At 44.7% G+C, this 21,742-nt stretch overlaps 1 long non-coding RNA gene across 1 annotated transcript; it reads left to right on the top strand.

The window, feature by feature from the left end:
* The first annotated feature begins 19,618 nt into the window (after positions 1–19,618).
* Positions 19,619–21,158, top strand: LOC140720233 (uncharacterized). Its single transcript, XR_012097134.1, has 3 exons — positions 19,619–19,718; positions 20,949–20,971; positions 21,059–21,158. It is a non-coding gene; the product is annotated as an uncharacterized lncRNA (long non-coding RNA).
* The last annotated feature ends 584 nt before the right edge of the window (positions 21,159–21,742 follow it).

The following is a 21,742-nucleotide window of genomic DNA, read 5'->3' as shown; positions in this document are numbered from 1 at the left end:
GGTCCTGTTCACCCTGTACACATCAGACTTCCAATATAACTCAGAGTCCTGCCATGTGCAGAAGTTCGCTGATGACACGGCCATAGTGGGATGTGTCAGGAATGGACAGGAGGAGGAGTATAGGAAACTGATACAGGACTTTGTGATATGGTGCAACTCAAACTACCTGCGTCTCAATATCACCAAGACCAAGGAGATGGTGGTGGACTTTAGGAGATCTAGGCCCCATATGGAGCCAGTGATCATTAATGGAGAACGTGTGGAGCAGGTTAAGACCTACAAGTATCTGGGAGTACAGTTAGACGAGAAGCTTGACTGGACTGCCAACACAGATGCCTTGTGCAGGAAGGCACAGAGTCGAATGTACTTCCTAAGAAGGTCGGCGTCATTCAATGTCTGCAGTGAGATGCTGAAGATGTTCTATAGGTCAGTTGTGGAGAGCGCCCTCTTCTTTGTGGTGGCGTGTTGGGGAGGAAGCATTAAGAAGAGGGACGCCTCACGTCTTAATAAGCTGGTAAGGAAGGCGGGCTCTGTCGTGGGCAAAGTACTGGAGAGTTTAACATCGGTAGCTGAGCGAAGGTCAATTATGGATAACTCTGAACATCCTCTAGATAGCACCATCCAGAGACAGAGAAGCAGTTTCAGTGACAGGTTACTATCGATGCAATGCTCCTCAGACAGGATGAAGAGGTCAATACTCCCCAATGCCATTAGGCTTTACAATTCTACCTCCAGGACTTAAGAACTTTTTAAAAGCTATTAATGCTTTTTGAGACGGTGATTTAGATGCATATCATATTTTTTTACTGAGTTAAGTATTGTATGTAATTAGTTTTGCTACAGCAAGTGTATGGGACATTGGAAAAAAAGTTGTATTTCCCCATGGGGATGAATAAAGTATCTATCTATCTATCTATCCCACCATCCTCACAGACTCCCAAATGGCCACCGGCTTCCTGACGGTTTATCATTGTGGAAATGTACAATGTAAACCAGTATCCCACCATCCTCCCAGAGTCCCAAATAGCCACCGGCTTCCTGAGGGGTTATCAGTGTGGAACTGCTCTCCCACTTCTCTCATTCTATCTACTGTCTCTCAAATATAATCCATCAGGTGAGTTACATTTTCAGATTTGTCTGGTGTGTCGGTGCAACATTCTTGCCCAATTAAAGCACACGCACCCCACTTTTTATCTAATATAAAGTCTAGGGTGGCTGGAAAATGATGCTGGAGAGACAAAGAAATGGCAGACAAACTGAATAAGTATGTTGTGTCTGTCTTCATTGAGGAAGACACCAGCATAATGGTGGAACTTCCAGGTGTCAGGAGTCAGAAGTTTGCAAAGTTACCAGAACCAGAGTGAAGGTTCTTGAGAAACTGAAATGCCAAGTTAGATAAGTCACGTGACCCAGATGGTGTACACTCCAGCGTTCTGAAAGAGGTGGCTAAAAAGATTGTGGATCATTAGTAATAACATTCAGGAATCACAAGGTTCTGGAATGGTTCAGCAAGAATGGAAAATTGCCAATGTCACTCCACTCTTCAAGAAGGGAGAGAGGCAGAAGAAAGGAAACTATAGGCCAGTTAGTCTGTCCGCAGTGATTGGGAAGATACTGGAGTCGATTATTAATGATGAGGTCTGAGAGTACCGTGTCACAAGATAAAATAGACCGCAGTCAGCATGGTTTCCTGAAGGGAAAATCTTGCCAATCACACCTGTTGAAAATATTTTAAGAAATAACAAGCAGGACAAAGTAGAATCGATTGATGATGTTTACCTGGATTTTCAGACGGCTTTTGACATGATGCCACACATGAAGCTGCTTTAACAACCCACGAGCACATGGTATTACAGGAAAGATTCTAGCATGGACAAAGCCGTGGCTGACTGAGTGGAAGCAAAGAGTGGGTATAAAGGGAGTCTCTTGAAGAGTGGGCTCCACAGTAGTCTGTGTTGGGACTGAAACTCTTTATGTTAAATGTCAGTGATGTGTAGGATGAAATTGATGACCTTGCTGCAAAGTTTTCAGATGATATGAAGATTGTTGAGGGTCAGGTCGTTTTGAGGAAATAGAGAGGCTATGGAAGATCTTCAACAGATGAGGGGAATTGGCAAAGAAGTGGGAGATCAAATATAGTGTCAGCAAAGTGTATCAGCATGCACTTTGGTCGAAGAAATGAAAGGGCTATTTTCCAAATAGTCCCTAAAGGTCAATTTGCAGATTGAGTCTGTGGTGAAGAAGGCAAATGTAATGTCAGCATTCATTTCAAGAGGAATAGAATATAAACGCAGGGATGTATTGTTGAAAATTTTGTAAGCACTGGTGAGGCCTCATTAGGAGTACTGTGAGTAGTTTTGGACACCTTATCTTAGAAAAGATGTGCTTAAACTGAAGAGTGTCCAAAAGACATTCACGTCAAAGATTCCCAAAATGAACGTGTTGTCATATGAATAGTATTTGATGGCTCTGGGCCTGTATTGAGTGGAATTCAAAAGAATGAGAGGAGACCTAATTGAAATATATCAAATAGTAAAAGGATTAATAGAGTGGATATGGAGAGGATGTTTCCTATTTTGGGAGAGTCTAAGACCAAAGGACACAGCCTCAGAATAGAGAGGTGTCTTTAGATTGGAGATGAGGAGGAATTTTTTTAGCCAGGGAGTAATGAATCTATGGAGTCTATGGATCATGAATCATTGGCAGCTGTGGAAGCCAAATCTTCATGTACATTTAAGGCAAAGGTTGATAGTTTCTTGATCGGTCAGGGCATGATGGGCTACCAGGAGAATGCAGGAGATTGGGGCCGAGGAAAATTGGATCAGCTAAAATGAAATGGCGGAGCAGACTCGATGGGCCAAATGACCTAATTCTGCTCCTATATCTTATGGTCTTATGGCAACCTCTCATTTAACATCAGCAAGAGTCAAGAGCTGATTATTGACTTCAGGAGGCGGAAAAAGGAGATCCGTGAGACAGTCCTCATCAGAGATCAAAGGCGGAGAGGGTCAGCAACCTTAAATTCCTCAATGTCATCACTGTCGAGGATGTGTCTTGAGCCCAGCATGGAAGTGCAATTACGAAGAAAGTACAGCAACATCTCCATTTCCTTAGAAGCCTGCAAAGATAGATAGATAGATACTTTATTCATCCCCATGGGGAAATTCAACTTTTTTCCAATGTCCCATACACTTGTTGTAGCAAAACTAATTACATACAATACTTAACTCAGTAAAAAAATATGATATGCATCTAAATCACCGTCTCAAAAAGCATTAATAGCTTTTAAAAAGTTCTTAAGTCCTGGCAGTTGAATTGTAAAGCCTAATGGCATTGGGGAGTATTGACCTCTTCATCCTGTCTGAGGAGCATTGCATCGATAGTAACCTGTCACTGAAACTGCTTCTCTGTCTCTGGATGGTGCTATGTAGAGGATGTTCAGAGTTATCCATAATTGACCGTAGCCTACTCAGCGCCCTTCGCTCAGCTACCGATGTTAAACTCTCCAGTACTTTGCCCACGACAGAGCCCGCCTTCCTTACCAGCTAATTAAGACGTGAGGCTTATTAAGATTCAGCATGACATCTACAAACTTGACAAATTTCTACAGATGTGTGTGGAGAATATGTTCAGTGGTTACATCATGGCCTGGTATGGAAACCCCAAAGCCCTTGAAAGGAAAATCATACAGAAAGTAGTGGATATGGCCCAGTACATCACGGGTAAAACCCTCCCCACCACTGCGCACATTTCTCTGGTGCGCTGTCATAGGAAAGCTATATCTATCATCAAGGATCACATGATCACATGATCTCTTCTCACTGATGCCATCAGGAAGAAAGTGCAGGAGTGTCTGAACCCACACCACCAGGTTCAGGAACTGTTATCACCCTTCAAACATCAAGTTCTTCAACCAGAGGTGATAATCTTACTCAAATACAATTGCTCCATCACTGAACTGTTCCTATAACCCATGGACACATTCACGGATTCTTCATCTCCTGTTCATGGTAATTATTTATTACTATTTTTTTCTTTTGTATTTGCAGTTTGTTGTCTTTTGCACATTGTATTTTATCTACGATGTTGGGTTCGGGCTTTCATTGATTCAATCATGATTCTTGGATTTACTGAGTTCATCCGAAAAAAAAACAATCTCAGGATTGAACATGGTGACATGCGTACACTTCGATAATAAACTTACTTTGTCAATTTTGAATTCTACATTTAAATTACTCTCTCAAACACACATGTGCTTTGTAATTTCTAAAGGTTCAGCATCGACTGGCTAAATGATTTGGCTCCGATCAGAATGATTGTCCCATCACAATGACCATTCTTTCGAGACACCCCAGCTACAGGAAAGATTCCTGAATCAAACTGGGATCACTGTTTCAAGCATGCACGCACACACACAGACACACAGCTGTGATGAAGTGCTTTGAGGGGGTTGGTCATGACTAGAATCAACTCCTGTCTGTCCATGGACCTGGACCCACTGCAATTTGCCGATCGCCACAATCTGTCTACAGCAGATGCAATCTCACTGGCTCTCCATTTAGCCTTAGATCACCAGGACAATAGCAATACACAAGTCAGACTGCTGATTACAGCTCAGCGTTCAACACAATCAGACCCTCAATTGTAATCAACAAGCTCCAAAACCTGGGCCTCTGTACCTCCTTCTGCACCTGGATCCACACAAGGAGACCACAGTCTGTGTGGATCAGAAATAACATCTCCTCCTTGCTGACAATCAACACTGGCACACCTCAACGATGTGTGCTCAGCCCACTGCTCTACTCTCTCTACACCCACGTCTGTGTGGTTAGGCCAGGCATGGGCAAACTACGGCCCGGGGGCCATATGCGGCCCGTTAAGCTTTTTAATCCGGCCCGCAGAACTTGATGAAATTATATTAATAAACCTTGTTAACGTTTTTTCCCCGCAATTCTGGTGTTTTCCCAATAGATGACGGACTCTATATACATTGACCTTTGTTGAGGTGCAGCATATTATTCCACATTTGCGCTTTACTCTTTGACCTCTCACCCCTTCTGTAAAGATGAGTGGAGCTAAGAAAAGAAAAGTGGATAGAGAATGTCGGGTGTTTAATAAGGACTGGACAACTAAATATCTTTTTACCGAACACCGATCAACTGCTGTATGCCTGATATGCCAAGAGACTGTGGCGGTTTTTAAAGAATATAATATCAGTCGTCACTTTGCCAAAAAACATGCCAACTATGCTAGCAACCAGTCAACGAAAGAACGGGAAGCTGATGCTCAGAGGTTGGCAGCTAATTTACAGGCTCAACAAAATTTTTTTCACCGTCAAACTGCCATTCATGAGTCAAGTACCAAGGCGAGTTTTATGCTGTCATTCAAATTAGCAAAGGCCAGCAAGCCTCTGTCTGAAGGCGAGTTTTTAAAAGAATGTATGGTGGAGACAACAGGTGTATTGTGTCCGGAGAGCAAAGACAAATTTGAAAAATTCAGTTTGTCACGCAGGACAGTGACTCGCCGTGTGGAACTGATAGATGAAGATATAACCAGTGACTTAAATAAAAAGGCAGAGTCGTTCGCGTTATATTCATTAGCACTGGATGAAAGCAACGATGTAAAAGACACTGCTCAGCTCCTCATTTTTATCCGAGGAATTAACAATACTTTTGAAATAACGGAGGAGTTTTTGACAATGGAGTCTCAGAAAGGAAAAACACGGGGAGAGGACTTGTATGACCGGGTGTCTGCTGTCTTCGAAAATATGAAGCTCCCTTGGAGTAAACTTATCAACGTCACCACAGATGGATCTCCTAATTTGACAGGGAAAAATGTCGGCCTGCTGAGGAGAATACAGAAGAAAGTGAAAGATGAAAATCCTGACCAGGATGTTATTTTCCTTCACTGCATCATCCACCAGGAATCTCTATGTAAATCGGTATTACAGCTGAATCATGTTGTGAATCCTGTCGTAAAACTTGTCAACTTTATACATGCAAGGGGACTTCAGCACCGTCAGTTCATCACGTTCCTGGAGGAAACTGATGCGGATCACCAGGACCTACTTTATCACTCCCATGTCCGCTGGTTAAGTTTGGGCAAAGTGTTTCAACGAGTATGGGTGCTCAAAGAGGAGATCGGTGCATTTTTGGAGTTACTGAGGAAGGCCGGCGAATTTCCTGAGCTGAGCAACAAGAGCTGGCTTTGTGACTTTGCGTTTGCTGTGGATATATTTTCACACATGAATGAACTGAACGTGAATCTACAGGGGAAGGATCAGTTTGTGCATGACATGTACACAAACGTGAAAGCCTTTAAATCCAAGCTGGCTTTTTTCTCCAGGCAAATTTTGAATAAGTTATTCACTCATTTTCCCACACTAGCCACGCTGGAAGAGGCCGGCGCAAATGTGAAAAAATACAGCGAGTCACTGGATGCGCTGCACAGAAAATTCTGCCGTCGCTTTTCTGATTTTGAAAAAATTGACAAGTCACTTCAGTTGGTGGCCTGTCCCCTGTCACAAGATCCTGAAACAGCACCAGAGGAGCTACAGCTGGAACTGATTGACCTTCAGTCTGACCCCGTCTTAAAAGAGAAGTTCAACTCTCTTAAACTGAATGACTTTTATGCTTCACTTGGTAAAGAGGTGTTTCCAAACCTCCGGAGGACGGCACAGAAGATGCTGGCGTTGTTCGTTCGACCTATTTGTGTGAAGAGGCGTTCAGCGTCATGAACATCAACAAAGCCAGCCACAGATCCAAGTTAACTGACCAACACCTCAGATCCATCCTGAGAATCGCCACAACAAAACTAAATCCAGACTTTGATGCGCTGGCTAAAAAGGGAGACCAACAACACTGTTCCCACTGAAATTAAAAATAGGTTTCTTCGTTGTGTTATGTAAAAAATGCATTTGAAAATATTTTTTTCAATAACCCTTACATGTTACATGTCATTTCTGTTAAGTGATGGACATGAGTAGTGCACAGGTGCACGTATGTTCTCAAAATAAAAAATGCGCTCCAGGTCAAATAACGCGCTCCGCATACTGGCGCGCTGTCACTGTTCTGTCAGTGACACTGGTCGTTGTTGAGTTCTGGCACAGGGGACAATTGAATAAGAAGGAGCAGGACAAGTAGACCTGCATCTCCTACCGTTTTTGAAATAAAGACAGTCAGGAGGAGAGTGATGATGATAATATCTTGAAGGATAACAGAATTTTCAGTGCTTTAAAATAATAACTGTTACTATTAAAAAAAGCTGTATTTTATTCATTTAATTTTCAGTCTTTTAAAAGTCATTTCAATAAATAGCTAAATACCATGGGACTTCAAAGACAGATATTTTGTTGTAATGCATTTGTTCATTTTCAATTGAAATTAAAGCACATGTTTTCTACATATCCCATGATATTTTATTTTCTCTTATGAGGTGTATTACCAAAACACTTCGTCCATCTGCTCCTGGTCTGGCCCCCCTGTCAAATTTTAGAACCCTTTGTGGCCCACAAGTCAAAAAGTTTGCCCATCCCTGGGTTAGGCTCATCTATAAACTTGCCGATGACACAACTATTGTTGCTGGAATTTTAGACGGCGACGAGGAGTACAGGAGTGAGATAGATCAGCAAGTTGAGTGGTGTCACTGCAACAACCTTGCACTCAACATCATGAAGACAAAGGAATTGATTGTGGATTCAGGAAGGGGAAGTCGAGGGAACACACACCAGTCCTCATCGTGGGATCAGAAGTGAAAAGGGTGAGCAGTTTCCATTTCCTGCCTGTCAACATCTCTGAGGAACTATCCTGGGCCCAACATATTGATGCAGTTACAATGAAGGCACAACATCAGCTATATTTCATTCGCAGATTGAGGGGAATCGGTCTGTCACTAAAGACACTTGCAAATTTCTACAGATGTACTGTGGAGAGCATTCTAACTGGTTGCATCACTGCCTGGTGTGGAGAGGCCACTGCACAGGATCGGAAAATGCTGCAGAAAGTTGTAAACTCAGCCAGCTCCTTCATGGGCACTGGACTCCACAGCATCCAGGACACTTTCAAAAGATAATGCCACAGAAAGGTTGCATCCATGTTTAAGGATCCCCATCACCCAGGACATGACCTCTTCTCATTGCTACCATCAAGGTGGATGTACAGGACCCTGAAGACACACTCACCGGTTCAGGAACAGCTTCTTCCCCTCCATCAGATTTCCGAATGGACAAAGAACCCATGAACAACCCCTCAGGATTTTCCCTCTTGTTTTGCACTACATTTTAAATATAATTTTACACATTTTAATTGTAATCTGTAGTTTTTATTACTAAATATTGCATGCACTGCAGACACAAAGGAACAAATTTCACCACATTTCTGCTGATAAACACTTCCTCAGGATTTGCCTTCTCTTTTTGCAATACATTTTAAGTATAATTTTATAAATACTGTAATTTGTAGTTTTTATTCCTAGATATTGCAATTTACTGCTGACAAATTTCACCACATATGCCGGTGATATTAAACCTGATTCTGATACACAAATACACACAGCTGGGCTCAGACATACAACACTCCCACATTCCTCCCTTTGTGACACCCTGCTTGCTCCGTGGCCCCCGGTATGAAGCTCAAACTGTTGCAACACCTGGCCTTTAAATTCATGGCTGAGGCTGTGTTGTGTCTGTTCACTGTTTGAGTTCGATATTAAATGAAGAGCATTGAATGGGAAGGAAGGTTTGAATACAAGAATAAAGATCTCCTCTGAAGGTATATGGGGTCCTGGTGAGAGCGTACATGGAACACTGTGCACAGGTCTGGTCTCCCTCCCGGAGTCAGCCTGTGGGATGAAGGGAATGAAGAGATTTCCCAGATTGATTTAGGAGGTGAGGTAGTGTCCTCGGAGAGATTATACTGACCGGGCCTGTCTCGAAATTAGAGAAATAAAAGGCCGTCTGACTGAGACAGACACAATCTCACAGGGTATTGACAGGGTAGAGGCAGGAATGATGTTTCCTTTGGCTGTGGTGAGGAACCGGGGTCACAGAATCTGAGTTCACCTCAGCACGACTGAGATGAGGAGAAATTTCCTCACCCAGAGGGCAGCGAATCTTTGGAATTTTCTCCACAACGTTTCTAAATTTGAAGGACAAATTTTGGGACTCTGCGATGCTGGGAACGTTGCGCGAAAGTGGCGCTCAGGTCAAAGATCAGGCATGTTCTGAGCGAAAGGCCGGAAGGCCTGCTCCAGTTTCTTATTTTCTAAAGTCCGAGTTTACCTTTGCGCCTGGTTCTCCCTTGACCTTCAGCCTGTCCTTTTGCACAGGGGAGCGCTCACAGCACCGGAGTTCCATCGGCAGCCGCTGCGGGCCAGCTCCCGTATCCCAGCAGCAGGGGACAGGTCTGGGAAGAAACGCCGGATAATAGGCCCCGATCCACGGCGGGGAAAGACCGGGCACCCCCTGTGTGGCTGAAGCATATCACTGAATCTCCGCCCAAATCTTCACCTCCGCCATCGGAAGAATTCAAAACTCCGGCCGCTGTTGCAGCCTTTACCCGGGGAGCTGCTCCCAATCTCGGGTCTCTCACCGGCTCCACTCGTTCCCGATTCCAAACTTCGGTCCGCACAGCGTCCCGCCCATTGACACTCCTCAGCCAATGGAGGCAAGATTCTCCCAGTGGTGTTCTCAGATTGGCTGTGTGTGTGTGTGTGTGTGTGTGTGTCTGAGGACGGGCTGCTACTGGGAGCTGGAGCTGTCAGTCACTCTTTGATCTCAGAAACAAAGCAGGTTTTCCGAGGCTCAAAGTTCAAAGTAAATTTTATTATCAGAGTACATATAAGTCGCCACATACAACTCCTACAAACATACAGAGCAAAGCTACAGAATGGTAACTATATCTGGATCACTGAAACATCAACCAGAGTGCAGAAGACAACAAACTTCGCCAATGCAAATAAACAACGAGAACATGAAATAACCGCAGCGGCTGCCGATAGATGTCCGGTGCTCTCAGCGCTCCCTGTTCAGTCTGACAGGCCGAGAAACAGTGAGGCGCAAAGATAAACTCGTGTTTCAGAAAATCAGAAATAGAGAAAGTGTGGCCATTCGGCCCCTTGCGCCCCTTCTGCCCTTCACTCAGAACATGCTTGACCTTTGAACTCAGCACCACTTTCCTGCAACTTTCCATCACCGCTGTGCCCCAGGATATGTCTATTCAATTTGGAAACCATGTGGTGATATTTGCAATGATTCACTGCACTCTGGGTGAGGAAATTTCTCCTCATCTCAGTCTTGCTGAGTTGTCCTCGGATTTTGAGTCTGTGAGCGCTGGTTCCACACCTTATTGGAAACATCATTCCAGCCCTTCCGCTGTAAATATCCTGTGAGATTGTGTTTCTCTAATTCTGAGACAGGAATGTGATCTGTCTCAGTCCAACCACCTCTTATTTCACTCATTTTGAGACAGTCCCAGTACGATGATTTGTTGTGGGAGCATCTCTATGGACAGCAGGTGAGTGCAGTTATCCTGTGTTGTTCCACAGCCTGATGGTTGAGGTGTAGTAATTGTTTCTGACCCTGGTGGGGCGAGTCCTGAGGCTCTTGTACCTTCTACCTGATTACAGCAGTGAGAAAAGAGCCTGCCTGTGTGGTGAGCCGGATCACAGCCGCCTGTATCACCGTCCTCTCTGGCCTGCCCTATCCGGGAGCAAAGGGATTGTGGAGAGTAAATGTGGTACTCTGTCGAGTATTACTGTGATCCGTCCCCTCTGCCCTGCCCTATCCGGGACCAAAGGGATTGTGGAGAGTAAATGTGGTTCTCTGTCGAGTATTACTGTGATCCGTCCCCTCTGGCCTGTCGTATCCGGGACCAAAGGGATTGTGGAGAGTAAATGTGGTACTCTGTCGAGTATCAATGTGATCCGTTCCCGCTGGCCTGCCCTATCCGGGACCAAAGGGATTGCGGAGAGTAAATGTGGTACTCTGTCGGGTATTAATGTGATCCGTCCCCTCTGGCCTGCCCTATCCGGGACCAAAGGGATTGTGGAGAGTAAATGTGTTACTCTGTCGGGTATTACTGTGATCCAGGCTGTCTTCCTGCCTCTTATTATTCTTGTCTGTGATTGCAGTGCGCCAATCTCTGGCCCAATGTCCCCTCTTTCTACAAACCCCGTCTCTGTCCTTAGCCAATTGTCCTCTTCATCTGCACCGTCCGCACGATCCCGCCACCCGTTCTGGGTTCTTCGTCGGGACCCGAACTCCATCTCATCACTACTGGTTCTCTGTGCACACTCTCGCTTTTCCCCAGTCCCTTTAAAGAGTCACTTGCTCCCTATTCATCAGAATTTATGTCACCCGGGGCCAGGTCTGACACAGCGAATTGAGATTAGTTAACTTAAAGGAGTGGGCAGGCTTGGGTCTGAGACAGTTTAGAAAAGTCTGCACTGCCAACTGGACATACTGATCTGTCCAGGGGTTTGCCGGCATTGGACTCTCACGTATCCTTAAAAATGGCTATAAAGTACGCAAGGGATTCTCCTTTTTTTCTGTAGTTATCGAGTAAATTCACCAAAATCCGCATGTAGTCGGGCTGTCATTCAAATGGGTTCCCTTACCTCAGTGACCCACCGTGCCATGGTTTGTATTACATCAGCCCCTCGGGTGGCTCCCGGACACCTTCGGGCGTCTGCCTGGGAAAGGGGAACCCACTCCCTGTCCCTGCCCGAGAGGTTGCATTTATAACCCTCAGGAGTGCAGGCAAGTCCCCGGGCAGGGTCTGGAAAGGGGAATCCACTCCCTGTCCCTGCCCGAGAGGTTCCATATATAACCCTGAGGAGTGGTACAAGTCCCTGGGCAGGGTCTGGAAAGGGGAACCCATTCCCTGTCCCTGCCTGAGAGGTTCCATATATAACCCTGAGGAGTGGTACAAGTCCCTGGGCAGGGTCTGGAAAGGGGAACCCACTCCCTGTCCCTGCCCGAGAGGTTCCATATATAACCCTGAGGAGTGCAGGCAAGTCCCTGGGCAGGGTCTGGAAAGGGGAAACCACTCCCTGTCCCTATCCGAGAGGTTCCATATATAACCCTGAGGAGCGCAGGCAAGTCCCCGGTCAGGGTCTGGAAAGGGGAACCCACTCCATTTTTCAATGAATTCAGGTAAAGCCCCTGGTCGGACGGTTATACTGCTGAATGTTTAAAATCCTTTTCTTATATACTCACTCCTTGGCTTTGCAAAATTTTTAAAGATGCGTTAACTGTAGGTAAGTAACCACAACCTTTTTATGATGCCTCCATTTCTCCAATTCTTAAAAAAGATAAAGACTCCACTGAATGTGCATCCTATCGGCCAATATCCTTGCTGAATACGGATTCTAAGATTTTTACCAAAATTTTAGCCACTAGATTAGAAAATGTATTGCCTCAAATTATCTCTGAGTATCAGACCAGATTTATTAAAAACTGTTATTCATCTTTTAACATTAGAAAATTAATTAATATAATTTATACTTTTCATCTAAAATATCAGAATGTCATTTCCTTAGATGCTGAAAAAGCGTTTGATAGAGTTGAATGGCTATATTTATTTAATACGTTGCAGAATTTTTATATTCGGTGGGTAAGGGACTTATAAGTTATCATTATATGCTGATGATATGTTACTATACATATAGTATAGATATACATATCTGACCGTGGGTAAGGGACTTATAAGTTATCATTATATGCTGATGATTTGTTACTATACATATAGTATTGTATGTAATTAGTTTTGCGTGGGGATGAATAAAGTATCTATCTGACCCTGAGAGATCTATTCCTGCTATTTCATCCTTGCTTGCTCAGTTTAGTAGCTTTTCTGTCTACAAACTGAATTTTAATAAGAGTGAATTATTTCCATTAAATATGCAAGTTCCAATTTGTAAACACTTACATTTAAATTTGTCACAGATCATTTTACTTATTTGGGTATTAAAATTACCAAGAAACATAAGGGTTTATTTAAAGTTAATTTTTTAACTTTAATTGAACAAATCAAGAAACTTGTTACTAGGTGCTCCCCATTATCTCTGTCATTCGTTGGTCGAATTAACACTATCAAGATGATAGTATTACCCAAATTTTTATATTTATTCCAAACATTACCAATTTTTATTCCTAAATCATTTTTTGATATTATTGACTCCAAAATATCCTCGTATGTGTGGCAGAATAAAAATCGTAGATTAAGTAAAAAATATTTACAGAAACCTAAGAAGGAAGGTGGTTTTGCTTTGCCAAACCTGAGATTTTACTATTGGGCAGTTAATATTCAATATTTAATATTTTGGACACAAGAATCGGTCATAGTACCTTGCCCACAATTGGTAAATTTGGAGTATAAATCTGTACAAGACTTCTCATTGTTTTCGATTTTAGGATCTTCGCTTCCTTTAGCTTTATCTAAACTGAATAAACAAATAACTAATCCTATATTTAAACATACATTAAGAATATGGTTTCAATTTCGTAAATTCTTTGGCTTGAATAATCAAGCCCTATTATATCTAACTTCTTTTTCCAGCCCTCTTTTATGGACCAAGTCTTTGTGTTATGGAAAACAAAAGGTATAACATGTTTTCGTGATCTATTTTTAGATAACAGTTTTATGTCCTTTGAACAGATATCCAACCTAAAACTCTTTTTTTTTTTAGATCATTACAGAAAAAAATCTAGCTCTGAATACTTGCCAGAAGGGTTAAGTAGCTATCATTTATCATATGATCATGAAAACCCAGCCAGGAGTATCAGAATTAATTAAGAAGGAATGGGAAAAAGAACTTCACTGTCTTATACCCACAGAGCAGTGGGAGAAAATTTTACAATTAGTCAATTCTTCTTCTATTTGTGCTAAACATGCCTAATACAATTTAAGGTTGTACATAGGGCTCACATGTCCAAGGATAAACTCGCTCGATTTTATTCTTATGTTAATCCAACCAGTGACAGATGTCATCCTGAAGTCGCTTCATTGACCAGCATGTTCTGGTCTTGCCCCTGTTTGCAAAATTATTGGAAAGATATTTTCGGTATTATTTCAACAGTTCTGAATATCAAATTGCAACCGCATCCTATTACTGCAATTTTCGGTTTACCAATGGTGGATAATAGTCGTTTATCCTCCCTCAGCCCGGCGGATGATTGCATTTGTTACATTAAAGGCTGGAAGATCTATCCTATTGAACTGGAAATAAATTAATCCTCCAACTATATTTCAGTGGTTTTCTCAAACTACTTCTTGTTCGAGTTTAGAAAAAAATTACAACTGTTGTCTTTGTCCCTCCAGTTAAATGTGAAGAAACTTGGAGACCATTTATTCAACATTTTCATATGAGTTAAACTGACTTTTCCTAAACCTTACTTTTATTGTCCTTAATTATTTGGATGGAGGTGCGGAGTTATTGACGCTACTGTGTATAATTGATATAATGCAATGGCCCATGTTGGTTAGGTATTTTTTCTTTTTTTGGGGGGGGTCGTATTTTTTCCATTTTTTGTAACCACTGTGAGTTTGGGAGGTTATTATTATCTATTTGTATTTATACCTTAACCTATTAATGATGTACTCTCAAGCTCTTTGTATTCATGTTTCATTTGTGTTTGTTTAAAATCAAGAAAAAGATTTAGGCAACGGGCCGTGTGGCCAGACACGCTCCTGTTACTTATTTTCTAAAGCACGAGTTTACCTTTGCGGCTTGTTCTCCCTTGGTTTTCAGCCGTTCGGATTGCACAGGGGAGCGGTGAGAGCTCTGGAGAATCATCGGCAGCCGCTGCGGGGCAGCTCCCGTATCCCAGCAGGAAGGGACCGGTCTGGGAGACAACTCCAGACAACAGACCCCGATCCTCGGCGGGGAGAGGCCGGCCGCCTCCGTGTAGCTGAAACATCTCACGGAATCTCCGCCAGTCACTTCAGCTCTGCCTTCGAAAGGATTCGAGACCCGCCGGTGGGGCAGCCGAAACCCGAGGCGCAGCTCCCGGTCTCCGGCCTCACTCGGTCCCGGTTCCAAACTCCGGCCCGGCCGGGCGCTCAGCGTACCGCCCACTGACACCCCTCAGCCAATGAGAGCATCCTTCTCCCAGCAGTGATCGCTGATTGGCTGTGAGTGTGTGAGGACGGGCTGCTGCTGGGAGCTGGAGATGTCAGACACAGTTTGTTCTCAGAATTAAAGCAAGTTTCCCGAAACACAAATTTCAAAGTAAATTTTAGTATCAGAGTACAGGTAAGTCACCACATACAACCCCGAGAAGCATTTTCCTGCGGACATACTTAGAAAAAGTATAGAATAGTAACCATAACAGAAGCAGGCAGTGAAAGATCAGCCAGAGTGCTGAAGGTAACAAACTGTGCAAATGCAAATATGGAGAAACAGGATAAATAACAAGAGCATGAAATAACCGCAGCGGCTGCTGATGGATCTCCGAGTCTGTGACCCCTTGTTCAATACAACCCCCACCTCGGCCAGGGAAAACATCATTCCTGCCCCTACCCTGTCAATACCCTGTGAGTCTGTGTCTGTTTCAGTCTGACCACCTCTTATTTCTCTAGTTTTCAGACAGGCCCAGTCATTGCAATCTCTCTGAGGACACCAGCACAACCCAAAATCTATCTGGGAAACTTCTTCATTCCCTTTATCCGATAGACTGCCTCTGGGACGGGGACCAGACCTGTGCACAGTGTTCCATGCAGGCTCTCAACAGGACCCCATATACCTTTAGAGGAGCTTTTTATTCTTGCATTAGACCATAAGACCATTTTCCCTATCACGTCAGCTCAGCCATTTCATCATGGCCAATCCATTTTTCCTCTCTGCAGCAATCGCCTGTCTTCCCCCCGTATCCCCCAATGCCCTGACCAATCAAGAATCAATCAATGTCCGTCTTAAAAATACATAATGAATTGGCCTCGCAAGCGATAAATAACGAGACATGAAATAACCGCAGCGGCTGCCGGTGGATCTCCGGAGCTCTCACCGCTCCCCTGTGCAATCCGACAGGCTGAAGGCCAAGGGAGAACAAGGCGCAAAGGTAAACTCGTGATTTAGAAAATAAGAAACAGGAGCAGGCGTTGCCATTCGGCCCGTTGCGCTGTTCTGTCCCTCACTCTGAACATGGCTGATCTTTGCCCTCAGCGCCACTTTCCTGCAACGTTCCCAACATCGCCGAGCCCCTAAATATGTCCGTTTAATTTAGAAAACTTGTGCAGAAAACTCCAAAGATTCACCGCACTGTGTTGGGGAAATTTCTCCTCATCTCAGTCCTGCTGAGATGACCTCGGATTTTGAGTCTGTGATCCCTGGTTCCACTGCCCAGCCAGGAGAAACGTCATTCCTGCCCCTACCCTGTAAATACCCTGTGAGACTGTGTCTGCCTCAATCAGGAAGCTTCTCCATGTGAACCTTGTGTTAATGAAATTGGTGACAGTTCTTTCAGATCAGCAGCTTTGACCACAAAAACACCAGACAGTGGTCAGCACGGAATGTCCTGCAGTTACTGCAGGAGAAGGACTGGATGGACACAGTGGAGTGGTTCCCTGAGCAGACAGTCCAGACCATCTGGCAGAATGCCTCATCACCAGATCTCACCAACAGGCAGCGAGACCTCGCCTGTCTGGCGGCGAGAGGGTCCCTCCCAGTCTGATCCTTTCTACATGCCCGGAGATCACTCCCACAGCGCGCTGCCCCGAGATTACTGCAGTGGAGACGAGAGGGCCCCTCCCAGTCTGATCCTTGCTGCATGCCCGGAGATCACTCCCACAGCGCGCTGCCCCGAGATTACTGCCGTGGAGACGAGACGGTCACTCGCCTCTTTGCGAACTGTGGGCTGCCGAAGATCTGTGGAGAAAGATGCAAGGGCCTGTGCCACAGCAGCTGCGTGACAGAAGGCTGACTGATCCTCAGGCTGTTCCCAGGACGCGCAGGAAAACGGACAGCGAGTGCTGCTGGAAGATCATCAGCTCGGGGAAAGACGCTCGAAACCTGTTGGCCTGCCATCACATCGAGATGTCCGGAGAGCAGCGGTTCTCAATCTGGGGTCCACGGTTACTGTTATTAGTCTTTGGCATAAAAATGTTTGGGAACCCCTGTCGTACAGGAATGCTGCCGACTGACACCATTGGAACTATCCAGAGTGAGGGAGACCAGGCCTTCTATTGGAGACGGGACGGACATGGGTCAAGTCACGAAGTTTTTCTCACGAAGGGCTGTTGAAATCAGGACCTTACCGAAAAATTAACATTTTCCACTCTGTGACGTAGAATGTCCAGTCCTGTGCTTTTTCCTGCAGCCACGGGTCGGTCATCACCACTGCATCTCTCTCCTCACAGCACAATATTCTCTCCGCATCCCCAGTTTAATGGCAGGTTTTCACTGTTTACTTATCCACCGATTTACACTCCACTCTGACTCTCTTAGACCTGGAGAAAGATAAAAAACGAGCTGCTGGAGGAACTCAGAGGGTTGGGCAGCATCTGTGGAGGGAAATGGACAATCGACATTTCGGGTTGAGACAGTTCAGATGAAGGATCGGAGCGATGGGGCCTTTGGATATTCAGCTGACGTTTTTTGTCGCTCTAGGTGTTTACGATATGGGGTTGCTGGGCATATGGCCAACTCACCTACGCTCGTAGCCGGGTTTAGACAGTCCATTGGGCGTTTTCTTATCTTTTCCCTGTTTAATTTGATTTTGATCCCACAGTAACATGGAAATAGCTAGAATTTCCACTGAACATATCCAGCCGCAGAATGTTCACTCCCTGCCTCTGCAGCGCGCGTAGTGGACAATCGCGGTACTGCAGGGGATCCCCAGCTCCCCGGAAGTGAAAGCATTCTGAATCAGGGACTGCTGGGAGTTAACATGGCTTCGAAAAGAAAGGCCGAGAGTTGGACCGAGGAGGCAATTTGTCCCGTCTGCCTGGATTTTTTCACCGATCCGGTATCACTGGAGTGTGGACACAACTTCTGTCGCTCTTGCATCACACGGTGTTGGGAAAGGGAGCAGAGAAACTCCTGCCCGGAATGTAGAGAGGTGTTTGCTGACCGCACCCTCAGGGTGAATCGGGCTTTAGCAAATCTGGCTGAAAAAGCTCGAAATCTAAACCTGAATCCGAAAGGGAAGAAAAGTAAACGTCACTGCGAGGAACATGAGGAAGAACTGAAGCTGTTTTGTGAAACGGACAAGACACTGATCTGTGTGATCTGCAGAGACGCGCAGGAACACCGAGAGCATCGCTTCAGGCCGATTAAAGAAGCTGTTAAAATCTACACGGTAAAACTAACATTAATTTAATACTTAACACATTTCCTTTCTCCTACATACCATAACACGAGCCTACATAACTAACAGATCATTCTTTGCAACTTCTGCCATCTCCAACGTGATTCTAGCATCTCTCCGTCCCACAGCCCAACTCCGCACCCTGCAACTCTCCGGTCTCTATACGGATCGCGGTCCACGTCCTGTATCGCCCTGATCCACTCGCTCCTCCCCACCGATCTCCCTCCTGGCACCGACACCTGCAAGAGGGACAAGTGCTACACCTGACTCCTAACCTCCTCCCTCGTCACCATTCAGGGCCGCAAACAGCCCAGTTCCTTCCGTTTCTTCCATGGTCGATTGTCCTCTCGTATTAGATTCCTTCTTCTCCAGCCCTTTACCTCTTCCACCTGTCCCCTCCCAGCTTCTCACTTCATCACCCTCCCCCACGTCCCCCCTCACGTTGTCTCACCCGTCACCTGTCAGCTGGTTCTCATCCCCAATCTTTTTATTCTGGCTTCTGCCGCATTCCTTCCCAGTCCTAATGAAGGGTCTCATCCCGGAACACCGACTTTTTATTTTCCCTGAATAGATGCTGCCTGACTCACTGAGTTCCTCCTGCATTTTGTGTGATAATCGGGTTTGATCACCTGTTTCTTTTGATGCATCTTTGTTTCTATTTCCTTCACTCTCTGACTTCCAGGATCAGCTAAAATCTTCCTTAGACTCTCTCACAAAAAAGAAATCAGACTTCCAGGAAAAGGAGCAGCAACAGAAAGAGAAGATTTCCGGAGTTCGGGTGAGGCTTCCTGAGCGGAATTTCTGATATTACTGTCGAGTTTTGCTCCATTTAATGCAGAATAGCCGAGTATCGCAACTCCAGTGACCTGGGTTCGATCCTGACCACTGTTGCTGTCTGTGTGGAGTTTGCATGCTGTCCCTGTGACCATGAGAGAGTCCGACACATCCCAAGGACATGCCAGATGAATGGCTCTTTACCGTTAACCCTGTAAAGGTGGGGAGGGTGTGTGTGAATCAGATGGGAGTTTATGAGTGAGAATAGGTTTCAGGAAAACGTGAGGGAATGGTGTTGATGGAAATGCTCTCAGAAGTAGATTGGACTCCAATAGACCGAACTTAACGACAAAAGTAAACAGAATTCAACAATTCAGTAAATTAATCTTCAGCTTTCATTCGACAGGAACAGTCACACAGTGTTCAGACCCACATCACATCCCAGTTTGCTGAACTGCGCCAGATTATCACTGAGAAAGAGCAGAGCTTACTCAGGGATCTCGAAGAAGAAGAGAAGAGGATTCTCGACACAATGGAGAAAAATGTTCTAGCTCTCCAAGAGAATATAAGGATTATTCAGGAGGAAATCACTAAGTTAAAGGAACAGATGGATCAAAAAGACAGTGAGATGTTACTCAAGGTGAGGGATTATATTTCAATTTGTTTCTGTCAAAGGGCACTAAATGAACAGTGGTATATTCAAAATAAATACAGCACCAAGGCCAATTCTAACAAATCAATTGTCGCTCTGGCGACCTCACACAGAAGGCAGTGAAGGCCAAGTCTCTGGATGCTTTCAAGAGAGAGTTGGATAGAGCTCTTATAGATAGTACAGTCAAGGGATATGGGGAGAGGGCAGGAACCGGGTACTGACTGTGTACGATCAGCCATGATCACAGTGAATGGCGGTGCTGGCTAGAAGGGCCGAATGGCCTACCCCTGCACCTATTGTCTATTGTCCCAAAACTGGACTTCCACAACTTCTGTACATCCCAGGACAGAATGCAAATTTCTCTAAATGTATTTACTCTGATCATAACACAGAGCTGCTGACTGTGTCCTTAATACTACATTAAATATCCTCTAAAACTCTCATTAACTCCCATTTCCAGTCACAGGCTGTGAGTGTGTCTGGTGCAGTGGGTGTGAGGGTCTCTCTGTCAATCAGTGAGAACAAAGAATTTGACCCACACATCAGACTTATCTTCTGTATTCGGTTTCCATCAGATTAGGGAATCTATTACTGTCCCTTTACTTTTACAGATAACATTCAAATGAACGTTCAATCGTTCAAAACATACCCAGGCCATTCGGCCCATTTTCTCCTCTCAATTTCCCTGCTTCACAATCCTCCTGCCACTTGCTCACCACAACCAGCAACTGTGCCCCGAAATCACTGGTCCCTCACGTGTTTATCCAGCCTCCCCATTACATTCAATCTCTGCCGTTCCATTTCAGCCACTCCTGTGGCAGCGAGTTCCACATCCTCTTCACTACTTTTCTGGTGGAATTTTTTTAAATCCATCTGGAATTACATCTCCCCACGAGTCTCCCCATAAATAGAGGTACTTCCTCCACCTGCACACAATCACATACATCACTGATCTTAAATTCCTCCATCCTATCACACTGACGTCATATCCAGATGATAATGCACAGACTGTCCTGTCTTCCCTGTAAGTTTCATCCTCTCAGTAATGGTCTGACATTCAGAAACTTTCCCTGTAATTTACCCCGTGGTTCTGTATTGTCCGTGTGTGTGAGTGACTGTGGGAGTGGGAATTTTCAACACCTTGTAATGATTTGGATGAAATTCAGGATGTGGACAGTAAGTCCAAGTCTAATCGCGTTTGTGTTTTATTTATTTCAGGAGGAAGCTCGTTGGAACAGAAGGTAGGTCATGCTCTTTACTGAAACCCTGAATGGATTTGTAAAATAGTTCAGAATAGCAATTTATAACCAGCAGTTTAAAATTTACAGGATTAATGATGATATCCAGGAATTGTCAGTGACAGATGAGACCCTACCGGTTGAAAAATTCGATCACCTCTATTTGTTGAACACAGTGCTGAGAGAAACGCTTGATGCTATTAATCGAGGTAAAACTTATAAAGTTTCATTTCTCCTTGTTTATGAAGCTCAATTTAGTTCCAATTTTTGGCAAAGATTGTCTGTAATACTGGGCTGAAGGGGAACTGAAGTTTGTTCCACATCAACCCCACCTACTGGGAGGCATCACTGTCACATGGTCAGCTGGAGATGTCAGACCCCTGAACACACCAGCACAGGGTCACAATACAACCAATACACGGGACTGGCAGATGACCAACGGTGTCCTGATCCCAGGCAAATGCACTAACACACCAGGACATGAGTTAGGATCTACCAGATGAACTGGGAATTTAATACTGATGATAATATTGTAGGGAATAAAAGCAGGTATCAGTGTGGTGGCCGGGATTGTCAAGAAAATACACAAGTCCTTCATGTGCCCTGTGAGTGCAGACTCTGACTGACACAGGTCTTCCCCCTTCCGGATCAGCATCTCTCACTGTTGTTAGAGGCAGAAGAGGGGAGTGGTCGTGATCGGGGACTGAATCGTCAGGGGAACAGACAGGAGAATCTATTGATGTGAACGGGACACCCGAATGGTATGTTGCCTCC

Source organism: Hemitrygon akajei, unplaced genomic scaffold (assembly GCF_048418815.1).
Source record: "Hemitrygon akajei unplaced genomic scaffold, sHemAka1.3 Scf000038, whole genome shotgun sequence".
Lineage (NCBI taxonomy): Eukaryota > Metazoa > Chordata > Chondrichthyes > Myliobatiformes > Dasyatidae > Hemitrygon > Hemitrygon akajei.
The sequence above is the reverse complement of the archived record's forward strand: the minus strand, read 5'-3'. Positions and strand labels throughout refer to the sequence as shown.